Raw genomic sequence first — 9,864 nt, 5'->3', positions numbered from 1 at the left:
AATGCAACCCTCTAGTGAAGTGTGGCCCTGCTGGGGATCAGTGCAACAGCCAAGTGCAGGTCGGGGGTGACACCAGTGCTTTATGTGCAGCCTCAACACACAAAAAGGGAGACACCCAGATGGTCAGAGTCTTCTGATGTGAGGCACGAAGAAGTACAGGCACCACCCATGAAGGTCCCTGCCAGAGAAATGGAAGCTGACCTGGAGGAGCCTCTAGATCCACTATCAGTTTATAGGAAGTGCTGGCTGCAGGGGGACGTGTTAGAACTCCATGGGGATGCAATCAGCAAAATCCAGACTACAGGATCAATCACTCTGGGTTTCCAACAAATAAGTGACAAGGGAAAAAAAAAAAAAGGGGAAACGGGAACTGTTACAGATTAAGTGAAACTTAGGAGACATATCAACCAAGTTCCATGCTGGATTTAGTGTGAATCAGATTCAAGTAAACCACTCGTAAAGAGACATTTAAGAGATGATTAAAAATATATTTTAAATATCAAAAAAAAAATTAATTCTTTTGATCCATTAAAAAAAGAGACAATTGGGGGAAATTTTTTTTGGTGTGGTAATGGTAGTTATATTAAAAAAAGAGATCATATCTCTGGAAGATACCTCTTAGAGATATAATTGTTTCTGGATGAAATGTTATGGCATCTCAGATTTGCTTTATCTTATTTTATTTATTTTTTAGTTTAAAAAATTTCTATCGAATCATAATTGATTATACATATTTTTGGGGTTCAACATTAAGATATGTTGATCAAATCAATATTACTAGCATATATATTGTTACAAATCATACTTATTCTTTATGCCCCTTGTCCAATCTCTCCCCATCCCCCTCTCACCTCTGGTAACCCTAGATTTCTTCTCTCCTTCTGAAAGAGTAATGGTTACTCTGTTAATTCATTGCCTAGATGATCTGTCCAATGCTGAGAGGTGTGCTCAGGTCCCCCAATATTATTGTAAAGCAGATGCTTCTTCTGTCACTCTGGAATGAGCTTTTTGGAGAGAGACATCCTCTTCTTTTCTTTGGTCTCTGCTGGTGACTTTCCTTGTGTCGATGCACTTCAGTGGCTGGCAGACGATCTGTGTGGTGGTTGTGGCGTCTAGCCACTTTCACGGCAGCTGTGGTTATTGTGGTGGCTGTGGTGGACCACCACATGGAGGTGATGTTTTTTGCATGCTCCTTGGCACTGGTGGCGTGCCTAGTTGTGGGAGGGGGCCCAGTCCCTGGCTCCATGCCTTGGTTCCCTGGGCGGGCCCTGAAGTGCTGGCAGTGTGCCTGGGCTGGAACAAATTTTTTGTACTTTCTTTACTTCCTGTGGAGACTGGTACTTGAGCTGTGTGGTTGAGATAAATTGCTGCTTTGCTGCTGATTCCCTAGGGAAGGCTTTTTGTGCAGCTTATGTTTTAATGGTTGACTTTATAGGTACTTCTGGCTCTCCAGAGACCCAGTGCACCTGGGTTGTGTAGAAATTCTGATCTGGGCCTGAGTCTTTTCTTCAAACCGCACCCCATGCAATTCTGTATTCTTGACCAGTCTCCTCTGAGTGGTCCTTCGCTGATTGGGGAGCAGATCAGCTGTCCTTGCTGTGCCCCAGTGTTCTCCCAGTGGGCCCGTCTCCCCCACTGCCTGTGCTGCAAACATTTCCCATGGGACAGGCCATGTGCCAGTCCCTTGTGATGACTCTCTGGCCTCTGAGTGGCTCCTTTTTTCAGTCGTTCTGGCTCCCTGCTCCTGTGCAGGTCCATGGATGAGTGGTCTTCCTGGCCTAGGGGCCACCAAGGCCCTCTTCTCCCCTGCCACCTCCAAGCAACTTCATCTGAAGGGCACAGCTGTGGCTTTTGTCAGCTCCTGCTCCATGTGCTCAGCAGCTCCAGCCTTAAAGCGGCCATAGCATGAAATGGTTGGAGCATTTTTTTCTTTCTCTCATCTTGGCTTCTCCCACCTTCATGCACTCTGTAGGTCTCTCTTCTTCTTCCCCTGAACTCTAGCAGCCCTAGCTTGGCTGTTGTTGCTTTTTCATAGTTGTAAATTGGTTGATTTGTGGGAGAGAGTGATGCTGGTGACTGTCTATTCCACCATCCTAACTGGAAGCCTCTCAGATTTGCTTTAAAGTGACCTAGCTTGCTGTGGGGGGTGGCAACATATGGGGAGATATGGGAAGGCTGGGGGAAGAAGAGATGAACCAAGATGGAGCAAATGCTGCTGATCGTTGAAGCTGGGGGAGGAGTCCATGGGGGCTCATGACACCATTCTCTCTACTTTGTGTGCATGTGAATGTTTCCATAATACACAGTGTCTTCAAAAGCAAAAGGCTTGACTGATTAACAATTTCATAGCTCGTTAGTATTTACATACCAGCAAAACTGATTGTATATTAGGTTCTGCAGAGATTCTATCTTCTCTTTCAATGGTTGTTAGAAATTATCTATTTGACACACTGGCTGGCTAGTTATCTCAGGTGGTTAGAGCACAGCCTTTTAACAGCAAGGTCACAGGTTTGGATTCTGTGATGACCAGCTGCCTGTACTGACCAGCTGCCAAATAAATAAATAAATAAATAAATAAATAAAATAAAATACAAGTGTTGTGCTAGGATTTGGGTGACCTGCCTGGGCTGAGCTTACCTTTACAGCTGAGGAGGCCAGGCAGAGCTCAAACCTAGAGATAGCAGCAGGGAGGGGAGAAGCAGGACCAGGCCCTGAGAACCAACCAGGTGCCTTAAGTGGGTGAGACCACTGGGTGGGAGACAATAGGGGGTGTTGGGGCCTGTGGAGGGCACTCCCTGCCTGAAGGTTTTCAAACTCCATTTAAAAAATGTGCTGGCAAATAAAATACAAGGGATCAGCCACTGCCAGGTCTGAGAGACTGGTCAGAGGTCATTAGTGAGGCACAAGGTGCACAGGTGAGTGTCTGGGCCCAGCAAAGACAAATGCACAGCATGATGCTGCCCCACTGGCCCTTCACGGCCATGCCCATCACGTGGTAGGGGACAAGAAACAGAGACAGCTGGGTCCATTTAAGTAAAAAGTAACTTACCAGAGACACACTGGGTCATTCACCAAAATGAAGGAACAGTCCAACAGCCAAGCATCAGGAAGGGCTGTCCAAAGACCTCGGCTGCAGAATCTCTGGGCAACCACCTTCCCCAACTCCAGGTTCACACCTGGTATTCTGATTGATTGATGGGTGCTCTGACCAAAAGGAGAGTGAGGGCTGCTGAGCTGGCCAACCACAGATGTCCATGGGGCCAGCATCACCAGTCACCAGGCAGAGTGTGTCGGTGCAGACTGAAAACAACACCCTCTTTCCCACCACTGTCCCTCTCTAAACCTGCTTGTGGTCATTTCTAGCCCACACAGCCTCTCTCTCCCTGACCTCAGATGAAATCTTGGGCAGTTTCTATTACATCTAAGGTCACACCTAGAAAAGAAAACAGCTCTCCAGTGGCTTTTTGCCACTGTCACACTCTCATTTATTTAATAAGGAAAATATCCAGTCCAGTGTAAATAAAATGTCTCCAAACTTCACTTAAAGCCAAGCATCTCTCCTCCCTCAGCTCAGGGCCACCTAAGGCAGGAAGCCTGCAGAGGGAACTGTGGGGTGGCTGCTTCCCTGTTTCCTTGCCCCTGTCCCCTGCCCCACCCACTCCCACTGCTGGCTGTCTGGCTCCTCTGGTTTGGAGCTGGGGGGAGGAAGGTGAGGTGGGGTGGGAAAGGCGCCCTTGACTGACACTATGGAGATCTGGCATAAGCCTCTTTGGCTGGGCAGGTGCAGGTGCAAAGCTGACTCTCCCTCTTTGGGGTTCTTTTTGGGGTTTTCCTAAACAGGGAGTCTCTAACCATACTTCCCAAGAAACAGGCGTTTTGGTGGCATCTCCTCCAGGTGGCTATTTCTGACTGCCCCTCAGCCCTCGGGCATCCAGGGACAATCCTATTTGGGTCCCAGGCTCCTCTAAGCTCTCCTTGTGGGCAGAATCTAAAAGGCTCCTGCCTGACAGTCATGTGGCCTGTCCACTCCGTCCCCAACTGTAGACTGTGCCCAGTCTTTCATGTGGGCTCCTTCAGGAGTGAGTTGGGCACCAGCTGCTGTACTCCACAGACTCCAGGCAGAGGTCAGACCTCCTCTCTGAGTGGTTCTGGAGGCCCCCTCTCTCAGCTTAGTGGGGAGGCAGCCATCAGGGCTGGAAGGATGAGGGAGGATGTTGGGTACTTGCTACCAATTGTTGTATTTGCAGCTTCAGCTGAAATGAGACAGTCCCATGTTAATGTCCTGCTGCCTCAACCCAGCTCCTTCCCATGGAACTGGGGCCTGGCTTTGTATTTCTCCTCCGATGGCCCTCCCGGAAGTCACACGGGCTGGTCAGAGATGGTGCCAGGGACAGAGCAGGCACACACTGGGCACCAGCAGCAGACACAGAGGTCTGCGTGAGCCTCCTGACTCCCAGCCAGGGTTAGAGCTTCTCCGAGAATGGGCGACATGGGGAGGAGGTGGCAGTTCCTGACAGCCATTTAGAGCCCGAGGGGAAGGGAGCTTGGCCCCACCTGTTGTCATGTCTCTGAACACCATGGTTTTCCTCTTACATAAACTGCTAATGTAATTTTATTGTGGTCCATATGATGCTGATTCTTTGAAGTTTGTTGAGACTTGCCTTGTGGTGTAATACAGGGTTAATTTTTGAAAATGTCCCATGTGTGCTTGTGAAGAATGTACGTCCTCTCACTGTTGGGTGCAGGACTCAACATGTGTCTCATGCCTATCAATGACCGAACAGTGTGTTAAAAATTCTCACTATAATTGTGGATTTATCAATCTTTGCTTATATATTTTGAGGCAATGCTACAGGTGCATCTAAGTATCCAAGTAAAATATTGTTTTATCTTCCTGGTGAACTATTCCATTTATTATTATGTGTTTATCTCTCCACATACTTTTGCCTTCAAGTCCATTTTTATCTGATATTAATTTAGCTATTACAGCTTTATTTTATTTGGCTGGCATTCCTTTCTCTCTCTCTCTCTCGCTCTCTTTCACTTTCAATCTTAATTGTGCTCTTATGTTTTAGATGTGTCTTGTGCAAATAGAATGGGACTGGAATTATTAAAAATCCCATTTGGTGATCTCTGCCATTTAACTCTTAACATTTACTGTGATCATTGATACATTAGGATTCATAACTCTTTTAATATTTGTTATGATCACTGATACATTTATTTCTATATCATGAATGGTAGATTTATTGCTACCATTTTATTTTGTGCTTTCCATCTATCCTTTTCTTCTCCTTCTTGGGTCTCCTTTCCTGACTTCTTTTTGACTGCATTATGTATTCTTTCCTTGCCCCTCTGTACTGGCTTGGAAATTACACATTCTATTTCTATTCCTTTAATGATTGCCCCTAAAATTTTACCACATGTACTTCACAAAGTCTGAAATTAATTTGTATTTCTACCTTCTTCTTCTTCTTTTTTTTGGTGGCTGGTTGGTGCAGGGTCTACCTTTTCCTTGGAATGCAAGAACTTGGGCAGGGGTCAGCACTGACCACGTTACCTTTGTTGTCCAGTACTTTAGTCTCACCTTTTCTATCCTCCACATTGGTCATGACCATAATAATTGTTTTATGTAATAGATACTCATTTAGATTTACCCACATATTTACCTGTGTCTCACCATCCATTTATTTCTCGTGTCTCGGATATTCCTTCTGGTTTTAATTTTTTTTTTCTTGAAGTATGTCTGTTGGTGGTAAAGTCAGTTTTTGCCTGGAAATGTCCTTATCTCATGCTCCTTTTTTCCATGTTTTCCTATTTTATGTAAATAGTGTCACACTGTATCACTCCATGCTTGTTTTTTTCTCTCTATGTTGTTTTAAGTGATTTATTCATCTTGTTACATGTAGATCTGTTTCTTTAATTTTAACTCTCTATAGTATTTCATTATATTGATATAGCAACATCTACTTATCTGTATTCTTGGAATAAGGCTTTTGAACTATTTTATTATAAGTACTATTATTTTTATCATACTCATATTCAGGAAAACTTCAAACAACCACAAAAATAGAATAATAACCCCCCATGTAGCCAACTTCAAAAATTTTGATCAATTCATGTCCAATCTAGTTTCATCTTTGTGTCCACCCACTGGATTATTTTGAAGCGAACATCACACATCACATCATTATATCTATTAATAGTTCAGTGTATCTCTCTAAAAGAAATGGATTTTAAAAAAATCAATAGCACCATAACACCTAAAAATTTAACAGTGATTCATTATAATTATCAAATATCAATCAGTGTTCAAATTTTCAGTTGTCTCATAAATATAATTTTTTGAGTAGTTTGAGTCAATTCACATAAGGTCCCTTTATTAAGATGGATTGATTTGACTTTTCTGTATCTTTTAGGGTTCTCTCTCTTTCTCTCTTTGAAAAAAAGCTTCCTGCAATTTATTTGTTAAAGAAACCGAGTTGTTTGACCCATGGAATTTCCCATAATCTGACTGTTGCTGATCTCGTCCCTGTGGTACATTTTAGCATGTTCTTCTATCCCTAGTTTTCCCTATGTATCTGTAGCTAGATCTAGAGGTCACCCTCATTCTTGGGTAATTTAGTTGGTGGCTAATTTCTCTCAGCAGTTTGAAGATATTACTCTTTTGTCTTTAAGCTTTGGTATTGCTGTTGAGAAGTCTGAGGTCAGTCTATTCTTGTAGGCAATTTATCATTTCTCTCTAGGTGTCCTTGTCCTTAGTCTCCAGTTCTCCAGATTCATTATTTTTATTTCTTATTTATTGGACTCCCTGAATTGGAAGACTCATGTCCTTCATCAACTCTGAAAAATCCTCAGCCGTTATGTTGAATCTTGCTTTTCTCTCATTCTCTCCATGTACTCCTTCTGGAGTTTCAGCTAAACATAAGCTGGACCTTCTCTTCTGCATTCCATGTCTCTCATCTTTTCTTTCAAAATTTCCATATCTCTGTCTCTCTTGAGTGGCATTTGGGAAATTTCTTCAGTCTTATTTTTCAGTTCATTATTGCTCTTTTCAGCTATGTTTGATCTGCCATTAAACATGTTCTTTGAGTTTTTCATTTCAATACCCATTGTTTTCAATTCTATAAACACTATTTGGTTCATTTTCAAACATGCATGGTCTTTATCTTAATAACATCTCTCTCCTTTATCATGCTTTGATTGCTTCTTCTATTCTTTAACAATTATGAGATAAATATTTTATAATCTGTTTCTGTTTGTCCTGTTATTGGAGTTCTTAGGAGCATAGTTGTAGCTCTCTTGACTCCCGTGCAGGCTTGTTTCCTCCCTTGCTCTGTGGTTTTGGGCTGTGCATCCTTGCGGGTAGCACTTCATTTGTAGAACATGGGCAGCCCGGATTGAGAGTGTGTTCCTCCAGAGGATCTTTGAATTTGCTTTTGCCAGTCACCTCAGGGGAGTTAACAGCTTGGGACTGCTATTTCCTTATTGTTTCTCAACAGCAGGACCCCTGGACAATGCATGAGGGCAGGCCTGTGGCTGCACATTCTCATAGGAACATTGTGAGATAATCTGAGACAGACACACTCCTTTGTTGTCCCTTTCTGCCAAATGGACAGATTTTTGTTTATCCTCTCAAAGTACAGCCCTTTGATGTCCTCGGCTTTGTGGGGGCCTCAGTTCCAGCCCCTGCTTTGTGCCCATGCCACTTCTCTTGCCTTCATGGCGAGTGAAACATAAGCCCTTTGGAAACTGCTAACCTCCCACCCAAGGCAGCCAGAGCTAGCCCCATTGAGGTTTTTGGTTTGCAGTTTCCTCTCTGTGGTAGGTAGAATAATGCCCCCTCCCCAAAAGGTGTCCACATCCTAGTCTCCAGAACCTGGAAATACACTAGATTACATGCAAAGGGAAATCAAGATTGCAGATGAAATTATAGTTGCTAATCAGTTGACTTTAAGATTGGACCATTACCCTGGATTATCTGGGGGTGGGGCCAAAGTAATCACAAAAGTTCATACAAGTGGAAGAGAGGGGCAGAAGAGAGTCAGAGAGGGATGTGACTAGCGAAGAATGGACAGAGATGAAGTGTGGCTGGCTTTGCAGGTGGAGGAAGGGGCCGAGGAATGTGGGTGGCCACTAGATGCAGGAAAAGCTACGGAAGCCAGTCCTCTCCTAGGGAGAGCAGCCAGCATTGGACTTCTATTCTCCAGAACTATAAGAAAATGAAGCCTGGCCAGTTAGCTCAGTTGGTTAGAGTGCAGTATTATAACACCAAGGTCAAGTATTTGGATCCTCATACTGGCCAGTTGCAAAAAATTTGTCATGGCAGTGATAGAAAACTAACATCCTCTCCAAAATGTCTGGCCCTCAGTCTTTCTTTTTACTTGTCTGTGGACTCATCCACGCATTTAAAAGAACACTTATTACATTTCATTTAGCATTTCTGGGTTGTGGGAGGGTTTTCATACCCCAGCATAACATATTGCTGCAAATAGAAGATGTGCCTTCAGTTTAAGAAGGATTCAAAACATCTTTCATTCCTAGGTCTTTTTTTGTTTCGGTTCCTCCTTTGTGTTCCTCCTTCTCAACCCACCAATATCTTTTGTCGTGGGAGACGAGCAACTCTATTTCCCCATATGGGAAAACACAGATTTCCTTTTGGGACAAACACAGATTTAACAGTGAAGCTCTGAATGGGAATGATCTTGCTGGGCCCCAGGTCGGGGCTGCACACAATGACCCTGGCCAGAAGCATCAGGCTGTGTCTGCTGGGATAGCAGAGGAGGAAGTATTTTAGTCACTGCCAAATGCTTTGTTTTGTATAAAGGCTCTAATTTATCATTTAGTTCTTATATAATAAAAACCTTCCAAAAGAACTCTCGTGGTTTGTTTTATCTTGGACTCTCTGCGAGGAGCTAGTTCTGCTTTGGCCATTGCCGTGACGTGAACAGCAGGAGATGCCTTGGCAGAGAGAGCGCCCACCATTGCGTGGGTGAGTGCTGGCCGCCTGGGTGCTGTGCTCAAGCCACGGGAGTACTTCCTGGGGACCCAGCGTGGGTGTTGAAAATGTCAGATATGGGGTAGGTGGTTGTGTTAATACTACCACACATGGGTTTTTAAATTGCAGCCTTAGTGAAAGCCTAGGATTACCATGTTGTTTCCAGAGCCCCTCCTGGTGCCTATGGAATCTGTGTCATCAACATCACGAGTAGGACTGGAGCAGCAGTGGTGAGGGGGCTGCTACTAGAATATCCGGACACCCTCCCCCCCACCCTGGGACATTTGAAATTGCCTTCTGTGCAAGAGAAAATATGCCCAGAACATATTTCATTTAAAACTAATTTTTAAAAAAGAAAGCAAGAAAAAATAGTGTTTGGGCTTTTGGTAGAGATAGAGATAAGAAACACCCTCCTCCAGGGTGTGGAAGCAATTTCACCTCAAATAAATGATTCCATTCCGGAGGAGCTCAGGGTCGAAGAGCAAACAATCTCCAGGAAACCCTGCCTTGGGGAGGCTGGTGCGGAGCGCCATGGACACGATCCCAGCATATGCAGGGAGGGAGCAGGCAGACTCTGCTTGGCCCCAGAGCTCCCAGTCTCCCCTCCCGGGTGGCCCTCTCATCCCTCCCCTTCTCTGAAGCTCCTGAGATGAATTTTTCGAGACGCATGGGACGCCTCTGAGCTTTGGATGAAGGCAGAGGGGTTTTGGGTCTGTCTAGACCTAAATGCTGTCTAGTGCTTGACCTTGGCAAGCACTCAAGGACTCTGAGGCCTTTACATAAAAACCAGTGATGGTGATAGCTATTGTGCTGGATAAGGATTTTTTTAATTGAATTATAATTGATTATATATATTTTTTTGGTTC

The sequence above is a fragment of the Cynocephalus volans genome, chromosome 1, assembly GCF_027409185.1.
Source record: "Cynocephalus volans isolate mCynVol1 chromosome 1, mCynVol1.pri, whole genome shotgun sequence".
NCBI classification, from domain to species: Eukaryota; Metazoa; Chordata; class Mammalia; order Dermoptera; family Cynocephalidae; genus Cynocephalus; species Cynocephalus volans.
The sequence above is the reverse complement of the archived record's forward strand: the minus strand, read 5'-3'. Positions refer to the sequence as shown.